Here is a 26,866-nt window from a genome sequence, read left to right as displayed (position 1 = left end):
CCCATACGAAATTTATTCCAGACTGGAAGTCATTAGCCAGCAGACCTGATATCGCTGAAAAACTTAAGAATAGGCTACCAGTCTTTGCTGATTGTACCTCTTTGGACTATCAGACCTTTTGTGACTGGATTGCTGGAGCGGGCACGCTGCTCAAACCATCTAGAAACGAGAACTCTAAACCTAGGATGACAAAAAAAAATGCCCTTTGATTTTCACCAATGCTTAAGCTTGAATTAGGCGAAGTGAAAACACTAGAACGGAGATGGCGTCGTAATTACGACACCGCTGCACGTACCATCTATCTAGCAGCGAGACGGAAGTATCACTCAAGAATAAAATCAGCAAAAAAAACATACTATCTACAGGCTATCTCTTCAGCAGGCCAGGAACAAAAAGCAATCTTTAAGATTGTTAAAGATTTTATGCATCCTTCAGCTCTATCGCAAGAGATCCCTCCATCGCAAGATCTCTGTGATGCGATATCTGATTATTTTGATAATAAAATCTTGACCATCACAAAGACTTTCCCATCTGGAACTGCTGCAACAATAGATGTTGACGAGATAGCGAAGACGTCTTCCCCCCTCCGCTTTGATGAGTTCGCCCCAGTACCTTTGGAGGAATCTGCTAAAGCCATTTTGGCCAGCAAATCGGGTTCCCCGTTTGATCTCTGTCCCCCCCCCCCGGTGTTGCATCTTCTAATAGAGATGGTTAATCCTATGATTAACAATATCATCAATTCCTCTCTAGCAACTGCAAGCATCCCTAATGATTGGAAATTGGCAGCTGTAAAACCACTCCAAAAAAAGGCCCTTGCCGATCCTACTACCCTTTCCAACCTACGCCCGATTTCCTTGTTACCCATTCTTTTTAAGCTGACTGAAAAGTTTGTCAATAGTCAACTGACTAACTTTTTGGAGAAGAATAACGTTCTCCATCCCAATCAGTCAGGATTTCGGTTAGAACACTCTACCGAATCAGCCCTACTTTTCACTGCTGAAACTTTAAGGGCAGCAATGGACCAAGGAAAGCAGGCCGTCCTCATTCTACTTGACCTGTCGGCAGCCTTTGATACCGTATCCCACAACATCTTAATGGACCGGTTGGCTGCCGCAGGGGTAGGAGGACAGGTGTTGGCTTGGTGTAGGAACTTCCTTACCGACAGACGCCAAATAACTGTGTTAGGCCCATATCAATCTGAGGCAAAAAACGTCAGCTCGGGGGTGCCACAGGGCTCTAGTTTGAGCCCTGTTCTTTTCAATCTATATATGGCACCTCTGATGAATCCGATCGCGTCATTCAGGATCAGTTCTATCTCATACGCTGACGATACCCAGTTGATTTTGGTGTTGGATAGGGAACGGCCAGGTGCCGAAGAAGATCTTAGGGATTGTCTTGCAGCAACTTTTAATTGGATGAACAACAACCATTTGAAGTGCAACGCCGGAAAAACGGAAATTCTACCTATAGGGAACCACAACCTTTTCTCTCCTACAGCATGCTGGCCACCAGATGCTGAAGTGCCACCCAACACATTTGCATCCGCCCGCAATTTGGGCGTTAAATTTGACAACCACTTATCCTTTAAACCCCAGGCTGTAGCAGTAGCAGGTATGTGTTTTCAAATTATAAAAGCACGTAGAAAGTTTTTTGATCTTCTCCCTTTATCGGCGAGGAAACCTGTCGCAGTAGCCTTAATAAATTCTAGGCTGGATTATTGTAATGGACTTTATGTCGGAGCAAACAAAATCGTTCTCCATAAATTACAGATGGTCCAAAATGAGGCAGCACGCCTCGTACTACGTCTGCCTCGTAAATCGTCAGCCTCAGCAGCCTTAAACACTCTACATTGGCTGCCAATAGGGAAAAGAATTCTATTCAAACTTCTCCTAATTACCTTTAGGGCATTCCACCAACGTGGCCCAACCTATCTTCGAAATGGGTTTAAAAGATACTATCCAGCGCGCTGTCTGAGATCTGCAAACCAGAACCTTCTCACTCCACCTTATTTCAAACTGGCCACAAAGGGTGGCAAATCCATCTTTGTACTGGGAACCAGAGCCTGGAACAAACTTCCCCTTTCCTTGCGGTCTCTTTCTCAAGAAGCTCCCTTTAGAAAAGCATTGAAAACCTGGATCTTTTCTCTGCCTGACGTCTTGTACAGGACCCTAGTGTAATGTGTGTGCAGAAATTAGGACTTCCTTTTCCTTTCCCAACTCTTCCATCTGAGTTGTGTGAGCGCCAAGATACTCCTTGGAGTGGAAGCTGCGCGGTATAAATGTCACTTACATTACATTACATTACAACTCACCAGGGATTGGCAATGCAGGATTTGCACGCACACCAAACTAAGTTCGCAAACTTACAGTCACCCGGCTTCATTCACAAGCACTTTTAACAGTGTTGTGGAGCCACTGGAATTAATCATGCAGCAAAGGATGACAACATTATGCCGTAGTGTTGACTAAATTAAGCATTAAAAAAAAGGCTGCAGCGTAATGCAGTATATTTTCAGATATTTTATTATTTTGACGTGTGTGCCCATGTTAACAGTCTCTGGAAAGATTTTGCCTTATTAGCACCAGTGTAACATACAAAGGCAGCAGTGAGAAAGGTGATCAGTCAACCTTTACAATAGGCCATCCACTCCGCAGCAACACAAGTCACATTTTATATTAACTTTTGATATGTTTGAGCTACAGGCAATTTATTAGTTTAAATGGTCAGATCTTGCAGCAGATCTTGCGTTATGAGGCAAATATGGCAGAACTATAGGTTGAGAGGGGCGCACTACGTAATTCATAAAGTTTTTGTAGTTGTATGGTGCTCCGAGGTATCACTCTTCGATACAAGTGTGAAGAAATAATTCTTATGGTTGCACCCCATAAATCTGGGGTATGTCCCCCGGGCTCCAGTAAATCCTCCTATGTGGAAGGTTCAATAACTTCATACAATAGTTTATCAGTTTGAAACTAAATGTTTTATTTCATCATATTATCATCACGTGGATGTTAAGTTCATAGTTGTCCATTTTCATTCATGAGCAAACATTTTAGCTTTCCCAGCAAACATTTTAGCTTTCCCAATGCATTTCGGCATATGAAATGCCTTCTTCCAGGGGATATTTCTATAAACCAAAAACAGAATAATGCAACATTCAATATCAGTCCTAAACACTGTCTGTACACAATTCGTCATCGTAACACATATTGATTCATAACCTGTGTTGTTAATCATTGACTCGTAGCGTAACGTTTAAACATTGTGCCCACCAAACATTAGGAAAACATGATTCAAGTCTAAGGACTCTCCACCAAGTACCCATATTGCATGTCTGAATTAAATTAGCTCTGCAGCAACATTTTCCATTTGTTAACTACAAAATAGGTGTGTATTCTACAGAGTGCTCGGGTTTGTTTAAACTATACGTGAAAAAAAAATGTGTAAGTGCTGTTATTCAAAGTCCCGAGGCGGTTAGGCTCTCGAAAAACGGGCTTACCGAGCATGAATGTTTGTGTCTCCCGCAACTCCTCTCATGAACCGGAAGCCCTGTGGGTAGCGCTCCGGAAGCTTTAATAATGGGTCTCGTCTGTTGCTAAGCGACGCTCGAGTGTTTAATGAAAGACTGTTCAATGTGCAATTCTTACCGAATTAAATACTTGCGTGTATATCGTGTTATGAATATAAAAAAATGGTGGTTTGTTGATGATGGTCTCCCAAAAAAAATGATGGAACGTAACGAGTGCGTTCCTGTGAGTCTCAATAAAGTAAAAAAAAAGAGATTTTTTTTAAAAAAAGCGAAGTTGTTAGGTGAAGTGTAGTTGCAAAGAAGCTATAGTCATTAGTTATTCTTAACGATCGTGTTTGTAATGTGAGTCTCAATAAAGTTAAACAAAAGAGATTTTTTTTTAAAAAGCGAAGTTGTGAGGTGAAGTGTAGTTGCAAAGAAGCTACAGTCATTAGTTATTCTTAACGATCGTGTTTGTAATGTGCACTCTAAGACAAATGGATTAAGAAGCCACTTTTCGGATTTAAGGAACAACAAACATAATTAAAGATAACAAGTAAATTCCATACGGTCATTGAGGCCGTATGGGGTCATGCTGGTCAATAAAGAAATCCAATAATTTTCTCTCTGCAATAATAATTTTTTTGTGACCTTGTCCTTCCATTTTACATACATTCTCAAGAACACAAAATCTCAATTGGCTAATGTTGTGGCTCATCTCCACGAAATGCTGAGCCACTGTTGATTTCAATTGTTTTGTTCTTATGTTTGATTTATGTTCATTTAGTCTAATTTTGATTTTACGATCAGTTTGTCCCACGTATATCTTTCCGCAAGGACACTTCAACATGTACACTACACTGGCTGAATCGCAAGTCGCTGTTGCTCTTAAGTGTATCTTGTTGCCCTTCATTGGGTGGTTAATAGTTGTTCCTTTAATAACACTATTACAGTGGTTGCAGTTCCAACAGGCGAGTGTCCCCTTGTGTGTCATTGGTTTGGTGTGTACTTGTTTTAAGCGTTCTCCTAAATTTTTGGCTCTTGTGTAAGCAAAGATAGGATCCTTGTCAAAAATGTGATTGAAGTCTTGTTCGATTCGCAAAATTTGCCAATGTCTCATGATGATGCTTCTGTATTTTTTGCTGGCTGTTGAGTATTTTGAGACCACAGTGATTGATTCTTTGGTCTTTGTTTGTTTGTTAGTCAATAATTCAGTTCTGGTTTTTGTCACTGAACGTTCTTTTGCCTGTTGGAGAATATGATCAGGATATCCTCGCTTTTTGAATCTACATATCATGTCTTTTGATTGTTGTTCCAATGTTTCTGGGTCCGATATTATTCTTTTTGCCCGTATGAGTTGACTGTATGGTAAATGTTCTTTGAGGGGTTGGGGATGAAAGCTTGAATAGTGTAATGTGTTGTTTCTGTCCGTGCTTTTCCTGAATAAGTCTGTCTGAAATCCTGTTGGTGTCTTTATGATTCTCACATCCAAAAATGTTATTGAGTCCTCTTGTATTTCATAAGTGAATTGAGAACGCTTAAAACAAGTACACACCAAACCAATGACACACAAGGGGACACTCCCCTGTTGGAACTGCAACCACTGTAATAGTGTTATTAAAGGAACAACTATTAAGCACCCAATGAAGGGCAACAAGATACACTTAAGAGCAACAGCGACTTGCGATTCAGCCAGTGTAGTGTACATGTTGAAGTGTCCTTGCGGAAAGATATACGTGGGACAAACTGATCGTAAAATCAAAATTAGACTAAATGAACATAAATCAAACATAAGAACAAAACAATTGAAATCAACAGTGGCTCAGCATTTCGTGGAGATGAGCCACAACATTAGCCAATTGAGATTTTGTGTTCTTGAGAATGTATGTAAAATGGAAGGACAAGATCACAAAAAAAGACTATTGCAGAGAAAAAATTATTGGATTTCTTTATTGACCAGCATGACCCCATACGGCCTCAATGACCGTATGGAATTTACTTGTTATCTTTAATTATGTTTGTTGTTCCTTAAATCCGAAAAGTGGCTTCTTAATCCATTTGTCTTAGAGTGCACATTACAAACACGGTCGTTAAGAATAACTAATGACTGTAGCTTCTTTGCAACTACACTTCACCTCACAACTTCGCTTTATTGAGACTCACAGGAACGCACTCGTTACGTTTTTTTGGGAGACCATCATCAACAAACCACCATTTTTTTATATTCATAACACGATATACACGCAAGTATTTAATTCGGTAAGAAGTGCACATTGAACAGTCTTTCATTAAACACTCGAGCGTCGCTTAGCAACAGACGCGACCCATTATTAAAGCTTTCGGAGTGCTACCCACAGGGCTTCCGGTTCATGAGAGGAGTTGCGGGAGACACAAACATTCATGCTCGGTAAGCCCGTTTTTCGAGAGCCTAACCGCCTCGGGACTTTGAATAACAGCACTTACACGTTTTTTTATCACGTATAGTTTAAACAAACCCGAGCACTCTGTAGAATACACACCTATTTTGTAGTTAACGAATGGAAAATGTTGCCGCAGAGCTAATTTAATTCAGACACGCAATATGGGTACTTGGTGGAGAGTCCTTAGACTTGAATCATGTTTTCCTAATGTTTGGTGGGCACAATGTTTAAACGTTACGCTACGAGTCAATGATTAACAACACAGGTTATGAATCAATATGTGTTACGATGACGAATTGTGTACAGACAGTGTTTAGGACTGATATTGAATGTTGCGTTATTCAGTTTTTGGTTTATAGAAATATCCCCTGGAAGAAGGCATTTCATATGCCGAAATGCATTGGGAAAGCTAAAATGTTTGCTGGGAAAGCTAAAATGTTTGCTCATGAATGAAAATGGACAACTATGAACTTAACATCCACGTGATGATAATATGATGAAATAAAACGTTTAGGTTCAAACTGATAAACTATTATATGAAGTTATTGAACCTTCCACTTAGGAGGATTTACTGGAGCCTGGGGGACATACCCCAGATTTATGGGGGTGCAACCATAAGAGCAAATATGGCAGAGCCATAATTTTAGAGAAAACATTTGCAAACTAGGATATTTTGCCATTCATGTTTGAACTGCTGTTGTGGAAAAAGGTAGTAGTGCTGATGACAGAAACTCCATGGCTCGGAGACAAATGGCTTGTGTTTCCACATTTTATCGTATTTGGTACATTCTGTGATTAGAAGCATATCCCACTTTGTGAATATTTTTTAATGTCAATAACTCATTATAACCTTAAATAATGATGTGTATCCATTGGTTGATTAAACTGGGCAGTGAAATGCCATACAAATACTAAAAATTGGGATGTCTGCGCATTCTGGCCACACCTCTGGCTCCACCTACAGATCCAATTCTTGGGTTATTCCCACCCTTTGATTCTCCGCCCACTGTTCCCCTACTTTTTTCACCCACTTCGACCACTGTGTAAGACTCAGCATTTCTGGACCTGTGATGTGCTGCCGCTGCGGGCGCCGCATGTGCCACACATTTACGGTGCCGGGCTTCCGCATAAGGGAGCTGGCCATTATTGTATCCCTAACCACTGTGTAAGACTCAGCATTTCTGGACCAATGATGTGCGCCGCTGCGGGCGCCGCATGTGCCACACATTTACGGTGCCGGGCTTCCGCATAAGGGAGCTGGCCATTATTGTATCCCTAAATGTGGGCACGTTGTCAGTTTGACATTGACTACACGTAGAGGGACTCTACGTTTCTTTTAAAAAATATAGCTAACATTTGGATCCATACATTTTATTTTGTATAAATTAATTGAATGTGTGTAAAATTAAGCAATGCCCGGGGAATTCTAGTAAAGGGAGCACCCATTGGCGAATCACTAGTGTGTGTGATTGATGCATTATTTATGACTAACTTTGACATTGTGCTTTAACTTTGGATAAAAGTTATCATGAATTCTAGCACCAAGAAGCCAATATTGGTACATATGTGTGCTACAAATAATCCCTAACATACACTGTGCATACAGTATATTTAATCTTGTGCTTTAATCATAGGCTGTTTTAAAGTATTCTGATAAAAATCAAATCGTGCTGACGACAGCCTTGATTGGTGTTGGATCGAGGACCCGGAAGTCTGCAGACCGAGATAAAGCACCTTGTCAGAAAGTTTAGCATTTTCCCTACAGGTAGTGTTTGTTGGCCTGTGGCAGGGTCAGTCACATGTCCTGGATTCCTCCCATTTAATTGAGTCTATCCCAGTTCTGCGCCCCAGTGTTTCTTGTGCCCCACCTCGCACACATCTTGTCGGAGGATGGTGATGACATTAACATTTTGCCCCCCCCTCCCCCCCCTGGAAAAATGTCTGCGGACACCCATGTCCTGGAGGCTGGTGGCATAACCTGTCTTAACGTTCAACCAACACTAAAAGTAAGCACAATTGTTTCGCTTCTGCCCTTAAATGAGCGATTGGTGTGATGTGTGTCCTGAAATAGACACTTTATATATCACAGCAGATGTTTTGCTTTTGTGTCAGCGGCGGGCAAGTGGCCTCGGGTTGAGAAATCCAACCTCGTCTTTTGTATCGTCGTTAACCCCAGGTGCAGGAAATTGGTGTCATTAAATGCATAAATCTGATTAAGCGCTGCCTGGTGTACAAAGGTGGCTGCGGTGGAGGCCGCTCCGTGACAGGTGTGGCAAGGCTGCCCCAGTGCTCGTGGGAAGGGAGGGATAGGTTTTTTCTTGCATTGAACTGGTTTGGTTATTATCGGTAAACAAGGTCTGTGGGCAGAGACACCCACTGCACGACGCGGCACTCGGAGCCACTCCCCAGGACAGATGGCTGATTCTCTTCACCTTTTTTTCCATGAACGAAGAAGGCATTCAACTGAAAGATAGAGACACTGTATGATGAAGCTCTATACGTGTTCCACAGCAAAAAATAAATCAATTGCAATGATTTAAAGGCTGCAAAATGTGTTTTTCTGAAATTGTGAGCACGGTATGCATGGTATCAGATATAGTATATCCCCTTCAGTCGCATCGCAATCACATCTTTTGATTCTTTTTTTTGGGGGGGGGGGGGGGGGGTGATTGAATGTGTCTGTGGTCAGCAGCTGCACTTCAAGTAATCTGTGTTTGTTTTCCTCCTCTTTCCCTGGCTCGAAGTTGCTTGACCCATACTGAAGGTCTCAGCAAGCCTGCACTGTAAGCAATTGCCATACAGCAACAACTAAGGGTTCTTACTTTGTCATCCTGCATGGGAATGTCCAAGGCGCTTGCCTTGCCACAGGCATTATGGGAAAGGCAGTTCACGGGCCATTAAAAATAACCAAGTTAGCGGCAGTGGTTTTTGCCATGTACATAAATGTACGTTTGCCACATTTGCCACATAATCCATCAATAGTGGTATGATTTTAAGAAAATAAATTTCAGTCTAAGATAATTAAAAACGTATCAAGGTTGCTGCACATAGTGTGCAATGCCATGCCTAACAATTTACAACAGTTAACTGGTAACCTTTCAGCTACTGAATGCTGTATTCGGGAAGAGAAGAATATTCAGTATAGACTGTGTAAACACTTCAGTTAAAAAACTGGAGCATGGGTTTTTTGCTGCAAAAGGAAACAAACATTTTAAAGTCTACACGTTCTTCACACCCAGTGTGAGAAAGTCCCTCTTTTGACCTAGTTAGCCCCCCCATTTTTTGCTTGGTAATTGATGTGATTTTGATTGTAGGTCACAGGGTCTCTGCCAACCAGGTCCCCTGTGCCAGTGCTTCTTTCCTAAAACATATCCACAGTTAGTACCTCTGCCCCTTGTAAGTGGTACCCTGGGTACCTAGGGCCAGGAATGTAAAAAGGGTCCCCTGACATCCCCCTCACTACGACCATGCTACTGCCCCTGCAGCTTGCATGCCCTTGTGAGGGGAAAAATGACAAAGTGGACATGGAACCTTGCCTGGGTGCTATGCCAACCAGCACTGCCTGTTGTTATAGGTAAGTCACCCCTCTAGCAGGCCTTACAGCCCTTAGGCAGGGTGCACTATACCACAGAGAAGGGCATATCTGCCTGGGTAGATGCCCTTACAGTACAATTGTTGTACGAGTTACTTACCTTCAGTAACAATGTATCTGGGAGAGACGATTCTAGCCGCAGATTCCTTCACGTAGAATTATCCCCAGTCGTGAGACTGGATCCGGAAACTCTTTTACCACAGCCTCCCTGCGCGCCGGGGCGACACCACGTGACTCCGCCCAGGCGTCGTCCGTGCACGTGACGTGAGCGAGGTCACATAAGACCCGCCCCGGCGCGCCTACGTCAGTTTTCTTCGGAGAACTTTCTTTTCCGCATCACAACGCGGAATCACCAGATAAAAAACTGTGGAAGCATGGGAACAGTGTGCGAAGAGCAGAAAATTGGGAAAGAAGCAGTGACTAACAAAACCACACAGAATAGTGGCAACACCTTAGAACCCAAAGACAGGAAAGAAGAAAGAGCAATCGGAGCCCTGCGGAGCCACCCTGTTAACACATAGGCAGCCTCTCACTCCCGTGCTCCAGAGGCAAGGAACATGTGTAAAGTCATGGTACACGTAGTAACCTACCACCCCCATCCAGAGCCAGGAAGGGGACCAGTCCTAAGACAGCCAGGGACAACAACTCTCCAAGTCACCCAACAAAGAGGGCGACCACCCACAAGGGACAAGGGCAAGACAAGGCTAGACGACCCTTAATCAGGGGATAGCACTGGAAGGAAGGGAGGGGAGGGGAGGGAAGGACTGGGATAGAAAGCAATCTCCCCCAAACCTGGAGTAGCCAGAGCAGCAGGGCATCGAAACACGGGAACCCCATCCTCCAAGAACCAAGGGAGGAACAAACCGCCCCCAGATGGAGTCACCCATCAAGAACAAGGAAAGTGCTCTCTGGAGACACAGCCCCCACCGGGAGGCGAGTACTGAAGACCAACCCAAGGGTCCTTGCAGAATAGAGGAGGTAGGGCGGGCCGTGAAGGAATCTGCAGCTAGAATCGTCTCTACCAGATACATCGTTACCGAAGGTAAGTAACTCGTACATCTGATAGAGACTACTAGCCGCAGATTCCTTCATGTAGAATAGATACCCTAGCAATACCCCCTGGGAAGGAGGGTGTGCCAAAGTACCCCACCAGTCAATACAGAACAGAGATCGCCCAGGGGGCCAGATCTGTGGACTAAGAAGAACCTTGTCCCTGCCAGGCAAGGGGAACCCCCACAAGCAGAACCCTACCGACACCAAGGGGATGTAGGAGGGAAAAGAAGGCCAAAGAGGCTCGTGCACTCACAGCAGAGGAACCAAGGGCAAGGGCGGAGAGGGCAAAGCACCCCACTCCCCCACAAGGTAACATAGCTTCCGTCCAATATCAAGACAGGAAAGCGGAAGAAGAAGCCTAGAGGGCCCAAGGAAACGAGGGAAAAGAAGGTGAAGCCACTCCAGATGGAGAACAGCCTGCTAGCCAGAACAGCGCTGGCAGTCAAGCCGCCAGAAGCAGGAAGAAAAGAAGAAGAAGAAGAACAGCCCGAGGCCCCAGGAAGGCCGCGTAGGCAGTGCCTGGCAAGGGAGAACACAGAAGTGTCCCAGACCTCAGGACAGGAGCGGGGAAAGGAGGAGATGCCCGGACTACCACTACAAATGGCCGCACCCACATCCTCAAGGAGCAAAAGCAACCTACACAACTGCCATGGAAAACAGGTACCCGAAGGCAACCAGAACCCTCCAGCAGAGCGCAAGCCATACTACCTACGGTACGATAAACCCCAAACATGGGCCCTCTGTGGAAGACCTTCCGCAGCAGAGGAACAAACAAAAGAGCCACGGGGAAAAAAACACCCCGCGAAAGGCTGGTCAAGCAGCCCAATCAAGCAGAAGGCCTAATCTCAGGGCCAAGTCTGCGCAACAATTCCAACACATAATCAACAAAAGGGCCGTCCAGCAGCCAACAATGCCAAAGGCCCAAGAAGGACGCAATGGCCAGAAAACGCCCTCCACAATCAGAACAACTGGCCTAAGAAGTCCCAGACTCAACCTGACTCAGGAATCACTGAGGAGGGGGACGAAGGAGGAGGAGGGTGATAAGGCGGCGGAGGAGGAGGAGGAGGAGGGCGTAGCCCTGCCAGGAGCCTCTGTATGGCGGAGTCGGCCGGGGCATGGAACAACATACTGCCATCAAAAGGAAGATCAATGAGTCGCTCCCGAATATTCTCAGGGAATACTCCATCCTGAAGCCAAGCATGGCGACGGAGAGGTATCGAGAAAGCCATGGCCCTGCCTAATACCTCTGAAATATTCAGGGCGGAGTGGAGAATAAATGCCGTCAGCTCCCGACCATCCAACGCATGATGCCGTAAGTCCACCTGAGAACCCTCCTGGGACGCTGCAGATCCCAGAGACTCAGCCGAGTCCCACAAACAGGAGGAGGCGCGAGCCAGCACACACAAGGTGTTTAGGGCCCGCAGGGCAGCACTGGTCGAGGCAAACATATTGTGCCCCAAGAGTCCAGCCAGCGGGCCTCTCGGGACGGCGGAGTCAGCAGTGGCGGCAGGGAGGCAAAAGCAGTCCGCAAAAGAACACTGGAAGCAGAAGGGTGGAGGGAAAGGCACGCCGGGTCACACGGCGCCGGGAGATGCCGGTGCAGAAGATGTTGAGGCACCGGATCCCCTGAGGCAGGACGCCTCCAAGCCCCCATCAAGGAAGAGAGGAGGGAACCTTCAAATGGAAGCAACAGTTCCCTCCCACCAGAGCCCTGGTGGAGGACCTCCAGTAGATGGTCTGCCGGAAAGCGAGCCACCGGGTCACCCATACGCAGGATGCCCACAGCCGTGGACACTGCGTGAGCGAAGGCTGCACCCGCCTCCGTAGGGCCCCGCGGCGGGGAAAGCAGCTCCTCCGTGGGCGACGGCTGCAAACTAAGGCGGGCGTCCCCGAGGCCAAGCGGGGCGGGTAAGATCTGGAAGCCAGAAGGGGCCGGTGAATGAGGGACCTGCCGCTCTTCCGACGAACACCTCTGCCGATGAACACCTCTGCTTCAGGAAGTGCATAGAGCCGCCCTTCGATGCCGGTGAAAAAGACAGCACACGGCGACCCGTCTCCGGGGAGGATGACACCAAAATACAGGCGGCCTCCGGAGAAGAAGGAGCGTCTGAAGATGAATCCGCGGCATGACCCCATGCGTGGAGCCGTAGAGTCCGCCGCCTGAGGCGGAGGGCCGGCACCCTCCGGCGTCGCTGGACCAGGTTCCTCCCAGGCACCCCGCACCGGGGACCGAAACGGATACCGGAGCGGGGCTGGAGCCGGACCGGACCCGGAGCAGGTCCGACCCGACCTCCTCGGAGGTAGCCATCCGCATGGGGGAACGAGATGGCTCTGGGGAGTGACGCGAAGCCCTCCTCCAACCGCGGCCCAGAAGGAGGCATAGATCGCTCGGCAACCCACGAGGCAGAGCCAGGGACGATTCCACCTCTGATTCACCCCCCGCCGAGGCAGCCGCCTGCAGGGGAGGACGAGAGGGGCCCGGAGAGGGGTCCTTACCCGTCCTCGACCCGGAGCGGGCGAGGAGGTTTCACTGACCCCTGTGGCTCCGCACGGTCCAACTGCTGCCGGCGCCCGTAGCAGCATCACCTCGGCCCTAGACAAGACTCCCCTGTCAAGGGACCGAGAGGGGCTCGGGGATGCGACCCAAGCCCCGGCGACCTCCTGCGACACCACAGGGACTCCCGCAGGATTTTGCGGCTAGGCAGAGTCGCCGTGGCCTGAAGAAGGTGGCCCAGGCGAGCTGCACCCCAACAAAGCCACAGCCTCCAAGCCTGGATGTGAACCAGTTGGCGCTGGGGCCGGAGCCGGCGGCGGCGCCGCGGAGGACCCTGCGCAAGGTATGGGGTCCGCTGACGCCCTAGAAGGGGAAGGAGGGGGAGACACCAGCGAGGCCTGCAAAGCCGCCGCGGATGTCTCTATTTGGACTCTCGACGCCCCCACACCGGGTAACGGTGGATAGGACGACATGCGGGGCCGCATCACCCGCGAAGAGTCCACGCCCCCGGTAGGCCGGAACCCAACCCCGTGGACAAACTGTGACACTTGCCCACCGGGGAGCGACGCTCACATGACATCTGAGAAGGGCGAGGACGACGACCACAGCCGAACCTGAAGCCGTCCACCGAAGCAGACGGAGGGGAGGACGTCGACCTGGAGAGACGCGCAAAAAGTTGCATGCGGCCCTCCCGCCACGACTTCGGCTTCAACTGTTGACAGCCCTCGCAGTCAATAGTGCCGTGATCCTCCCCCAAACACCACATACAAATGAGGTGCGGGTCCGTCGCCGACATAAGACGCCCACAAAACATTCAAGTTTTGAAGCCCGAAGGCATTCGCACACTGTTCCACCAAAAGAATGGAGAAAAAAGGGCCAGAAACAGGCCCGTAGCAAGGACCGGATCTGCGTTGCACGCGGAAAAGGAAAAAACTGACATATGCGCCCCGGGGTGGGTCTTATGTGACCTCGCTAACGTCACGTGCACGGACGCCGCCTGGGCGGAGTCGCTTGGTGTCGCCCTGCCCCCGGCGCGCAGGGATGCTGTGGCAAAAAAGTTTCCAGATCCAGTCTCACGCTTGGGGGTAATTCTACGTAAAAGATTCTGCGGCTAGTAGTCCCTATCAAATAAATATTTTAAGTGCCAGTGAAGCCACGGAGAGTACCTGGGCTGGAAACTCAACAACTCCAGTTTCCCAGCACCATGGTGGCTTTACTGAAACCAGGAGTGTTTGGTATCAAACAGCTCCTTGTAATAAATCCACACAGATGCCAGTGTGAGATTTATTAAAACATGTATCCAGAGAGCACCTCAGAGGTGCCCCTTGAAAACCTACCGACCCTGGTCTGGGCACTGACTGGCTTTAGGAAGCCTGCCACACACAGACATGTTTCTGGATCCCTGGGTGAAGAACCTCTACTCTCTGGGACCAGAGACAATGCACATCTTGGGCAGAGGTGTCACACCTCCTTCCCTAGGATAGGCCAGTGCTCGAAGGAGAAGCTTCAAAGGCTTGCTGCCTTTGTAATCCGACCCCCAGCCTCTGCTGCTAGCAGCAGATGGAAGCCCCCGGTTTACACCCCCACTTTGGGTGGGAAAACCTAGAACGGCTAGGAGGTGCGCCCACCTCTGCCAACTCCACCCCTCTGGTGGAGGAGGCAAAGTTAAGCACATTATTCAGTCCCCTCCATCTTGAAGATAAGGGGACTCCTCCAATTAGGACTAGGGCTATGCCCCCCCTCCCACAGGAGGGTGGCATAATAGTGGGAATAGTCACCCCAGGTAAGGTGTCCATTGGCCCTACCTACTACTCCCCTAAAACGCCCCCTAAATGTAGTATTTAGAGGGATCTGCAACAACCTAAGAAGAAAGAAGACATCCCTGCAGAGAAGACTGAAGACGATGACTGCATTGACCCCAGCCCTACCTGCCTGCCTCCAGCTTCGACAAACCTGCGACCAGCTTTACAGCCAGTGTCCTCTCAGAACCCTGGGAGGACTTCTGCCTTTAAAAAAGACACCAATCTCCCGTGGATAGCAGACTTATTCAGAAGAAATCTACTCCAAGGGCTCCAGATCCAGCTGGAACCGCGATTCATGCCCACTCTGCACCCGATGTCCACAGCCTGAGTCTGAGTGGCTTACTTGCCCAGTGAAGTCTCCCCAGCAATCCTGACCTCGATTTCAGCACTGGCTGACCTCTCCTAATCTCCACGACTGCAAATGCAGTGTGAATCTGTGACAATGACCGGCTCCAGTAAGAAGACTCTGACATCGAAAGGCACCCCTGCACCTGAAGCCCCTGGGCCTTTTCAGGCTGAACCGACTGTGCCCCTACGACCCCCTACATCTCTGCTGTCGTTTGTCTCACTTCTGCAACCTTCAGTGCAACGCCTGCAGCCTGTTTGTCGAAAGAAGAATCTCTACTGAAAGGCATTGGACGACAGATTCTGAAATTGCACCCTGCACCTGGCGGTGTATGTTTGGTGCTGCTTTGTGACCCCCCGTGCTGGTCCCAACCCCTAACGTTTGGCCCCTGCAACCTATCTACTTACATGCAAGCAATGTGGCTTCGAGCACCCCCAGTCTCCATTTGAACGCATTGGGCTGAACTCTGATTTTGGCCTCTGCACCTGGCCAACCCTGTGCCGCTGGTGGTGCACTTTTGGTACTCACCTGTCCCTTGCTGACCGTGGGTCCTGAAGACTGGAACTGTAAGTCTAATACTTGTGTTGTACCGCAATATTGTTTTCCTATTAGATAACATTGAACTGTTCAGAAATTGTTCTATGTGTCGACTTTTGAAAGTGAAAAGTATTTTTATTTAAAAACATACTTACCTTATTGCGAAGATCTTGGACTTAAAATTAAGTATAAATAAAGTATATTTTTCTAAAATTGGTGTGGGTCTCCTTTTTTAGTTGTGTGTACATTATTGGTCGATGTTGTGCAGTAAATGTCTTACACTCCTCTGTGTTAGGCCTAAGGCTGCTAGCCCACACTACCACTGGTAGAGCACTTTGGCTTTTACATTGAGCCCTGTACACGTTTGGGGAACCCCTGAAGTCTGTGCATGGTATAACCACCTAGCGGCATTCCATATACAGAGCCAGTTTCCTACATTGGTGGTGCAGCGGTGGGGTACAAGACTGACATTTGTTGTACCACTTGGCTGATAATTGATATCACAAGAGGAAATCCAAAAATTGTCTTTAGACAGAATTTGTATAGATTTTCAAAATGTTCTACATTTATTAAAACTAGTTTTAGGGCCTTGGCTAAGTCCCCCAAAATGTTTAGAAAATAAAAATGCCTGTAACGTAGTTAGGTCTCAGAAACCCTTAGAATTTTTTGTATCTCTAATAGGACCCCACCTACTTTAAAAACTGTGTATGATGCTCCAGGGACCAGCCAGGAGCTCAGCCTGCCCCCCTATGCACTTATGAAAGTTACTCAACTTAAACATTTGTGCAAGGCATGGAACATTGCCATGGGCCCTAGACCCACAAACTGACCTCTCCAGCAGTTGCTGGCAGAGAATTAGAAGGCCATAGCCGATAAAACGTACCCCAATGGGGAAAGAGGTAAGGATGATGAGTCCCAGGATGTAGAGGAAGGGGACTCTGAGTCTGACCTTACCCCCTCAGTTAGCAACACCACTGGGAGTAACCCCAGTAGTATGTCAGATGAGGTAGAAACTGAAGATGCAGATCAACAGAAACTAGCCAAAAGAACATTCTTAGATGCTAGACTCCTGGCCATAGAAAAAGAAAGAGCTTAGTTTAGCCTAGGACCCATCTATGGTTACAGCAACATAGCTAGGGAGGTAGACTTTGTTGACTCCATGTAAGGCTGTCCGAGTGTCTGATATATAAGAAACAAAGAACGGGCCGTATTTTCCTTGTAGACTCTTTGTAAAGTACCTTTTATTGTCAGGACTTTGGTCTACTATGCAAGAGAAGCTTCTTATAGGTAACAACAAATATCAAACGAGAAAGAAGAGAAAAAAAAAACAGATGAGGATGTTGTCGTCAGAGCAGGGCGTCTTTTTCTTGGTCTTGACCTTTGGGACTTGCTGTTCCTTTGGACTTCTCCCCGTCGGGCTCAGGGAAGGGCAGAGGGCAGAAAAAGGGGGGATCGGGATTAATCACACCTATCTTTCTTAAGGTTATATATCGTGTGCTACCATCACCAGGTAGTGAAAAGGAAGGGGGAACAAAGGGGTTTTAAAGCACTAGGTAGGGTATGCGAGAGGGATGCCGACAACACCTGTGTTTTCTGCTGGTTACCCCTTATCACCCCACCAACCCCACCAGAACGCGCCTCTTAATGGCACTTGCCTTGAGCCACAAACCGTACACAGGGCCGTGGCGTCCGGACCCGGGGCGTCCTCTCCCCTCCTTGGGCCGCCGGGTATGCGCGTTGTATGTGCTCTTGGGTGTTTCTCCTCCACGCTCTGCTCCCTCCACGTCTCCTCCTCTGCTGGTTCCTCCGGACGCTGGTCTCCTCCTCTGCTTGGTTCCTCCGGTCGCTGGGCTCCTCCACCGCTTGACTCCTCTGACAGCTGGGCTTCTCCACTGCTCGACTACTCTGACAGCTGGGCTCCTCCACCGCTCGCCTCCTCCGACAGGTGGGCTCCTCCGAACCGCCAAGTCACGGCTTCATGATGGTCCCGCCCCTCCGTCCTTCGGGCTGTGTTTATATCGTCCCTCTTCAGTGTTTGTGCACCTACCTCATTACCCAGAGCTAGACTGCTGGCTGATTCTGGTCAGGTTAGGGAGTCCCCGCCCGTCTTCCTCCACTTCCGGTCGGCGGTTTCGCTGGCGGCGGTTTCGGTGGCGTCCGGTCCCCCTCACACTCCAAAATCCCCAAAGGGATTGTTCCTAAATTCTTTGAGGGTGGTGATATCACTAAGTGGTTTATTGCATTTGAGAGAGCCTGTCTTCGTAGACAAGTCCACAAGAAGCTGTGGGGTGCTATCCTGCGGGAAATGTTCTCAGGAAAGTGTGGGGATAGACTACGGACACTTAATAAGAAAGATGCTACATCCCATGACCTCATGAAGGGTACCCTGATTGAAAATGAAATGAAATGAGGGTTTTTATAGAGCGCATGCATGCCGTGGCGTCTTAGCGCTTATCTATCAAAAATACAGAGTAAGGAGAAAAGCAGCTGGTTATGTACAGTTAAAACAACCAGGTTTTAAGATCCCTCCTAAACTGAAGTAGATTATTTTGGGTTCTAAGATGCAGGGGCATAGAGTTCCATAGTTTCGGAGCTAAAAATCGAAAGCTTCTACCGTCCCACTTCAGCGTCTTTATCCTTGGAACTATAAGTAAGGATGCCGAGGCGGAGCGGAGAACTCTCTGTGGAGCATAACGCTCAACATATTGTCTGATCTGTCCTGGTCCTTTTTCGTGCAATGCCTTATGTAAGATACACAAGGACTTAAATTGGATCCTAGCTAAAATAGGGAGCCAGTGCAGCTGTTCTCGAATTGCATAACTAATGGAGCTGAATTTGGGTAGATTCAGTAGTAGTCGCACAGCTGCATTCTGTAGAGTCTGCACTTTATGTGTCACACTTATTTTGGCTCCAAGGTAGAGTGAGTTACAGTAATCGATTTTCGACAAAATCAGAGCTGTGACTACCCTTTTCCTGAGGGGCATAGGGATGAAAGGTAGGATTTTCCTAGGAATTTTCAGGGTATAGAAACAGGAAGAGGTAATGCTGTTGACCTGGTCTGATAGGGAAAGATGATCATCAATTAGGACTCCGAGGTTTTTTACCTTTTTTACGGGTTGAGGGCAAGATCCCGCTGTATCAGGCCACCAAGCGGAGTTCCAAAGTGTAGAGTCCCTGCCAAACGTTACTACCTCCGTCTTCCCGGTGTTCAACTTTAAACAATTGCTTTGCATCCAAATGATGATATAGCTCATGCATGAGTTAAAACGTGCTGCAACGTCCTCTGATATAGCCTTCAGTGAGACCATAATTTGCATGTCGTCAGCGTAGCATATGGCTGTAAAGCCAAAGGAGCGAATAAGCTTTGCCAGTGGGGCTACATATATGTTAAACAGGGTGGGCGAGAGTGCCGAACCCTGAGGTACCCCACATGGTATAAAAAAGGAGGGAGATTTGTGCTCATCTAACGTCACTGTTTGTTGTCTATTGGCTAGGTAGGATTGAAGAATATCTGCGGCCCTATCTGTGATACCTATTTTTGCCAGCTGCTGAAGAAGTATATGGTGATCAACCGTGTCAAATGCGGCGGATAAATCAAGCAATATTAATATTGCCTTCCCGCCCTGATCTAGTAGCGCACGTAAGCTTTCAGTGACTGCAATAAATGCAGACTCAGTGCTGTGTTGTGGCCTGAAGCCGTGATGTGCTTGGTCTGGTATGTTGTTTGACTCTATAAAAGTTAGCAGTTCTTCATTTACTGCTCTTTCCAGAACTTTAGAGGGGAATCGTAAAGACGTAATAGGCCGATAGTTTGCCACTTCTGAAGGGTCAAAAGTCGGCTTTTTCAGAATAGGTTTTATAAGAGAGTTCTTCCAATACCTCGGGAAATGTCCTTGATCTAGAAGGTTATTCAGAAGGGGTGTATGGACCTTGGCAAGAGCTTCCGGAGCCATATGAAAGACCATGGCTGGGCAAGGGCCCAAGGGGAACCTGAATGAGTTGTCAAGATGAGTTTTTCAACTTTTTCCTGAGTGAGATGTCTACATTTTTTAGGAACACTTGTATGTTTGATGCGTCCGGCTTGCATTCAACTAGTCTAGTCTCATTATTGTCAGTAGAAAATTCGTCATATACTTTTACTACTTTATCGTGGAAAAATTGGCAAGTTTATTGCAAAACTGACTTGATTGACAATGTTTAGTATTGGTAAGCTTGGATAGTTTAAAGACTGTCTTAAAAAGTTCTCGAGAGGTGTTTTTGGAAGCAATGATTTTCTCAGTGAAATAATTAGATTTTGCCTCGTTTGCAGCTTCCTTGTATTTGGCTAAGACATTTCCATAATTGTTTTTTATCATATTCTGAGTATTCCTTTTACCAGAGCCTTTCTTTGGCTCTGCAGCTTTTTTTAGGGTCTTTTAACTTGGTGTTATACCATGGGGCCGAGGACAGTTTAGTTTTTGGCTCTGATACTAGTTTCAGGAGCTGGCTTACCACGGCCTGTTCCAACCAGCGATTGAGATGTATCACCGCTTGGTCAGGATCGGTGTCCACAATAGTGTTCTGTAATTGCAGCGTGTTCTGAAGATCAAGAGGGTTTATTTGTGTCCAAGAACGAGACGTCTTTGGTATGTTTGTGCCAAAGCTTCTATTTAGGAGACGAGTTGTACGGACCTTAAAAAAGACCGCACTATGGTCCGTCCAAGGTAAGGATAGTGTCTTATTAAAGTGTGTCTGTGGGTGATTTGTAAAAATACCATCCAGGGTGTGTTTACCTGTATGTGTAGGCTCGGTTACTATTTGTTTTAGACCTGTGCTAAGGAATCGGTCTGTTAGCTCCTTGGTGTCCATGTTATCAATGGCCTCCAGATGGAAATTGAAGTCTCCCAACACGGTAAAATTAGTGTGTGCCATACAGGCAGTAGGAGATGGATTCAATGAACGTATTTCTTGGTCCCGGTGGTCTATATACTAGAAGTCCATTAAGGGACTCAGTACTGGTAGCTTTGAAAGTAAACAAACTAGCCTCTTCTTTAAAATGAGGAATTTCGGAGAAAATTGCTTTAATGTGTGAGCGATAGACAATAGCGACCCCTCCCCCTATTTGTCCTATTCTGTCAATCCTATATAGTTCATAACCCGATGGTATGGTGACATTTAGGTCTGGTTCAGAAGAAGGATGAGTCCAAGTCTCTGTGAGGAACAGTATGTCTGGCGAGTGCAACTCAATAAAATCAGCAAGTTTGTGCCGATGTTTAGGAAGTGATCTAGTGTTCAGTAGGACTCTTGTTAAGGTACGCTTATTACCGAAACGTGTGTTGAACCAAGTAATGCCTACCTCTTCAGAGGGAGGAGGTATGGAATGGCTTTTGTTAAAGGCAAGACTGCAGGTAGGGCAGACTAATGCCTGAAAGTCATTTCCTAGAGAGATGGGCTGACAAACATTAAACCCTTGTCGTGTATTGTAGATTCATCAGAGTCGACTTGGTATACGTTATTCTTGAAATTTGACCAGGGGGTGTGGCGCATGGTGCGGACGGGCGCAGACGGGCTTGCCTTTGGCGTGCCTTCAGCGTGCCGCCGGCGCCCGCGATCGCGAGAACATTTGCTTTTATAAGCTGAGGTGGAGGGAAAGTGCTCAGCGACTAGAGTGCTGACCTCCCCGAAGATGGCGGCTCGCCCACAAAATGCGGGACCGTCAGAAAGTGAGTATTTAATTCGGACGTGTGCTCAGGAAACAGAGTGACAGCAAACAATTTAAAAGCTTTCAATTTTAAAAACGAAGTAGGGCTTTGGATTCAGCACTGGGGGAAGTATAGGATCAGATTCAGCGAGGCTAAGAAAACCCAAAGCCAAGCCTGGGTAGATTTTGTAGATTTCTCAGTGAAAACACTAGGAGGTTAGATGGTACTAATGTACATGGTTTTGAAAGGTTGAATAATTTGATAATGAAGGAGCACCTTTTGAGCAATTGTCACCAAGCGAAACGACATCAGTTCCTAGTAGATCTAGGTCCACTTTCTCCTCAAGAATCGGAGAAGAAGGCAGACCACTGGGTCAAGACAAGGGTGACCAAGACTACCACTGGTGGGGGATACCGAAAGAAAGAAGCCAAAAAGCACCCCCCCCCCCCCTCAAGGGAAAGAGGATAAGCCAAAAAATAAGAGTCTTCTACAGGACCCCAAAAACCTGTTCCGGAGGGAGGTCCTAGAGTCTCTACTCATCTAAGGGCTGGTACCAGGGAAAGAACTGGGATCCCATGAAGGCTCGGTGTCATAACTGCAAGGCACTAGGACACTGAAATGAAGACCCTGGCTGTAAAAACAAGAACAATTCCTCAAGTCCACCTGCAGTAGCTAATATGCAGATGGGAGCCCAGGTGTGGCCTGACCATGTCTGTGACCCCACTGAGGCAACATTAGTCTTTGAGGGAGGGATAGACTTAGTCTGTGCTGCCCGGCCAACCAATATGAAAAAAACCTGGCAATTTTCCAAGATTAATGGATCTAGAATAGAGGCCTTGAAAATGTTGGGGCTAGTGTCACCATGGTAGCCCAGCAACTAGTTCACCCAGATCAGTACCTGATTGGAGGATCCTATCCAGTCACCAAGGCTAGAAGTATCATCAAAGACAATACCACGGCTATTGTCACTGTGGACTGGGGAGAGTAGTTGGACAAAAGGAAGTGTTTGTGTCCCAAACTGTCGCTGTAGATTGCCTGCTTCGAAAGGATTTGGAGACTTCCCCTTGGGCTGAAGTTGAACTGAGGACCCATACCAGCATGTTTGGTCTCTCAGGATGGGGCTGTGTCACAACCAGAGCACAGAGCAGAGCTCAAAGTGAAAAAGAGGGGCTGGATCCTAAAAGAGTGGACCAGCCCTCCAAGAGAAAGGGCAAGAAGACTTGTGGACCAATTTCTAAACAGATGCCATGTGAGAAACCCTCTTCCCAGGAAGAGGACTTATTCTCAGAGGGAACTGAGCCTGAAAAGGTTGGGCCTTACCAGGCAGATCTTTTGGGCCCAGGGGCCCACTCTAGAATGGATCTGTGCCAGTCACAAGAAACATGTCCCACTCTTGAGAGCCTGAGGCAGCAAGCTGCTGCACTGGAAAATCACAGGTTCTATTGTGAGGAGGGACTTCTATTCACTGAGGACAGAGACCCCAAACCTGTGCAACCAGTATAGTTGTAGTTCCTCAGAGGTTAAGAGAGTTTATCCTTACTTTGGATCATGATATCCCCCTAGCTGGGCACCTTCGTCAGTATAAAACATGGAGTAGAAAGACCCTCTTAATTCCACTTCCAGTGGTAGGGGTACCCTTTGAAAGGGTAGGAATTGATATTTTTGGCCCCCTGCAACTTCCAATAGCCTCAGGAAACAAATACATTCTGATGGTAGTTGATCATGCCACCGGGTATCCTTAGCTATACTCCTATGGGTCACTACTGCTCCTATAGTGGCAAAAGCCCTCCTTGGTGTTTTTATCAGGCTTGGTTTTCTGAAGGAGGTAGTATCAGACAGAGGTACCAACTCCATATCTTCATACATAAAACACATGTGGGAGGAGTGTGGAGTGCCTTACAAGTTTACTACACCATACCACCCACAAACCAATGGCCTGGTGGAGTGATTCAACCAGACATGGAATGCGTGATTGATGGACTCCCTGAAAAACTCAGAAGGAGATGGGATGTCGTACTTCCAAGCCTGCTTTTTGCCTACAGGGAAGTGCCACAGACGGGAGTGGGGTTCTCACCCGTTAAACAATCTGTTTGGGCACCCTGTTAGAGGTCCTCTGAGTCTTGTCAAAGAAGGATGGGAGAAGCCTCTCAAAGAACCAAAACAAAACATAGTGGACTTTGTACATGGCCTTCGTTCCAGGATAACTGAGCACACGGAAAAAGGAAGCCAAAACCTTCAGACCAGCCAAGAGCTTTAAAAGCAGTGGTATGACCAAAAGGCTGCGTTGGTAGAATTTAAACCAGGGCAGAAGGTATGAGTGTTGGAGCATGTGGCCCCCAGGGTCCTCCAAGATAAGTGGAGTGGGCCCTACCCTTTCCTTGAAAGAAAAGGGAAAGTCACCTATCTGGTGGACCTTGGCCATTGCAAGCATCCCAAAAGGGTGATACATGTCAACCAAATGAAGCCCTATTATAACAGAGCTGATGTGACTGACAATGCTCATGGTTACAGATGAGGGACAGGAAGCTGAGAGTGAACCTCACCCTGATCTTTTTTCCAGCAATCCCAAAGAGGAGTCTGTTGATGGAGTGGTCTCGTCAGACACTCCCAATGACCAACAGCAGGCTGGCTGAAGAAAATTCCTAAATCAGTATGCTGAGCTCTTCTCTCTAACCCCTGGTCAGTCTTGATGGTGTACCCATGATTTGGACACTGGTGACAGCCTACCTGTCAAAACCAAAATTTACAGGCAGTCTGATCATGTTAGAGAGAGCATCCAAGCTAAAGTAAGCAGGTTGCTGGGATTGGGTGTCATTGAACCCTCAAAGAGCCCCTGGGCCAGCCCAGCTATCGGGCTAGATGTAGGTGGCCCAATACTGGTCGGTAACCGTGAAATGTGTTAAACTTCACCGTTACGACAAGTATTTATGCATTTGTGATGTAGGGAGGATTCGGTATTAAGGAATCAGTGAATACCGATTCCTTAATACCGATTCCTTATGGCCTTGCATTTAAGGAATCGGTAATACCGATTCCTTAAATGCAATGTAGGTAGCACTTAAAACAGTGCACCTCAGTCTTAAGGAATCGCTATTTACCACCAACTCAAAGTTGGTGGTAAATAGCGATTTCCTTTCAAAAAGAACTTTTTTGCTTTTTGAAATGTGCCATGTGGCACACATGCATGCCCTCAGGGCATGCATGTGTGCCACATGTGCACACATGCACATTTCAGGGGTGCAACAGGGTGTCCTTTGGACACCCTGGCACCCTTGAAATACCTCCAGGTATTCCCGATTCGGTAATAACGAATCGGAAATACACAATGTCTTCACATTCATTCCTATGGGCCTCCAAGCCCATAGGAATGAATGGGTAGGTATTCGTTATTACCGAATCTCAATTACCGATTCGGTAATAACGAATATTAAGAATTCGGTATATTTTACCGAAATCTTACCTACATCTGGAATACCGATTCCTAAATACCGAATCGGTAAAATTCGGTATTTAGGAATCGGTATTTCCATGTTACCTACATCTAGCCCTTAGTCTCCAAATCTCACACCAAGGGTGAAAAGAAAAAAATTACGTTTTGTGTGGACTATAGGGGCCTCAATGCTGTGACAAAGATTGGTGCTCATCCAGTTCTTAGCAGTACAAAAGGAGGTGGTGATGGACGGAGCATCTGAGCCAATGAAACACTCACACCCAGTCAACAGATCTAGGTTTAATCCATCACCGTTCTTTAGCCCACTCTGCCATCCCAGTTCAGACATGGCCATATGCAAATCAGTCTGACCCTGTGCCTCATGGGAACAGTCCAGCCCGAACTGCCAAGCCAAGCCTTCCCTGGACCGGAAACAAGCTTCCTAGGACCGGTTTCTGGCATTTCAGCCGTCATCAGCCAGGCTTGCTTGAATCCAGTGGCAAAGTGAGCAAGGGGCTCACGTCTGAGCATACCCTGCCAACTTATGGCGAACAAAACGGTACAATAGGGGGTGGTGATGGACGGAGGGCAGATGAGTTAATTGACAGGTTAGCGGCAGCCAAGTATCTCAGTACCTTTGATCTCACATCAAGGTACTGGCAGATAGATCTGACCCCTTTAGCAAAAGAAAAATCTTCATTCTCTAATCTCAATGGGAACTTCCAATTCACTTTGATGCCCTTTGGACTAAAGAATGCCCCCACCACCTTCCAGAGGTTGGTGAATAAAGTCCTTGCTGAGCTGAAATCCTACAGTGTATTATCTGGTCCACCTTGGAAAGATCCTTGAAGCTCTGAGAAGTGCAGGCCTCACTATTAAGTCAAGCAAGTTCCAGATATGGCAGAGAAATATTGTATACTTGGACCACCTGGTCGGTGGAAGCCAAGTTCAGACACTCTAACCCAAGATCTAACAATTCTGATCTGGGAAGCTCCAAAAACCCAGTCTCAAGTCAAGGCATTTCTTGGCTTGACTGGGTACTATAGGAGGGTTGTGAAGGATTATGGGTCCTTGGTGATCCCCTTCACAGAACTTATCTCAAAGAAGATGCCAAAGAAAATGAACTGGACAGTGAGTTGTCAAAAGGCTATTGACACTCAGAAGGATGAAATGTGCTCTGCCCCAGTCCTTAAACGTCCAGATTACTCCAAGCAGTTCCATAGACAGATGCCACAGATCATGGGATAGCTGCAGTTCGTGCCCAAATGATGAGGGACATGACCAACCTATTGCTTTCATAACCAGGAGACTAATCCCCAGAGAGCAGCGTTGGAGTGCCATATAGAGGGAAGCTTTTGCTGTAGTCTGGGCCCTGAAGAAGGTAAGGCATACCTGTTTGGTACTCTCTTTCTAGTTCAGACACACCAGAAGCCTCTCAGCTGGTTACAACAGATGGAAGGTGAGAATCTCAAACTGCTAAGGCAGTCCATATCTCTACAAGGAATGGACTCTACAGTGGAACACAGACCTGGGAATGCCCATGCCAATGCAGATGGCCCTTCCAGGTTTTTCCACTTAGAAGATGAAGACTCTCCAGGGGAAGGTTTGTTTCATCCACTTTCGTTTGGGGTGGGGTGGGGGGGGGGGGGGTGAGGGGTGGGGAGTCATGTGAGAAAGTGCCTCTTTTGACATGGTTGGCGCCCACTTTTTGCCTTGTAAATGATGTGGTTTTGTTTGTAGCGGACGGGTCCCTGCCAACCAAGCCCCCTGTGCCAGTGCTTCTTCCCGAAAACATATCCACCATTAGTTCGTCTGCCCCCTATAAGTCACTAGTAATTGGTACCCTGGGTACCTAGGGCCTGGAAGCTCAAGAGGGGTCCCAGGGTACCTCTCCTAACCTCAACGATGGCACCTGCAGTGTGAATCCAGAGTCTCCCCCCGACCGCGACTGGCTCTGGTAAAAAGATTCCGACGTCGAAAGGCACCCCTGCACCCGAAGCCTG

The sequence above is a fragment of the Lissotriton helveticus genome, chromosome 12, assembly GCF_964261635.1.
Source record: "Lissotriton helveticus chromosome 12, aLisHel1.1, whole genome shotgun sequence".
NCBI lineage: Eukaryota > Metazoa > Chordata > Amphibia > Caudata > Salamandridae > Lissotriton > Lissotriton helveticus.
Note: the sequence above shows the minus strand (reverse complement) of the source record.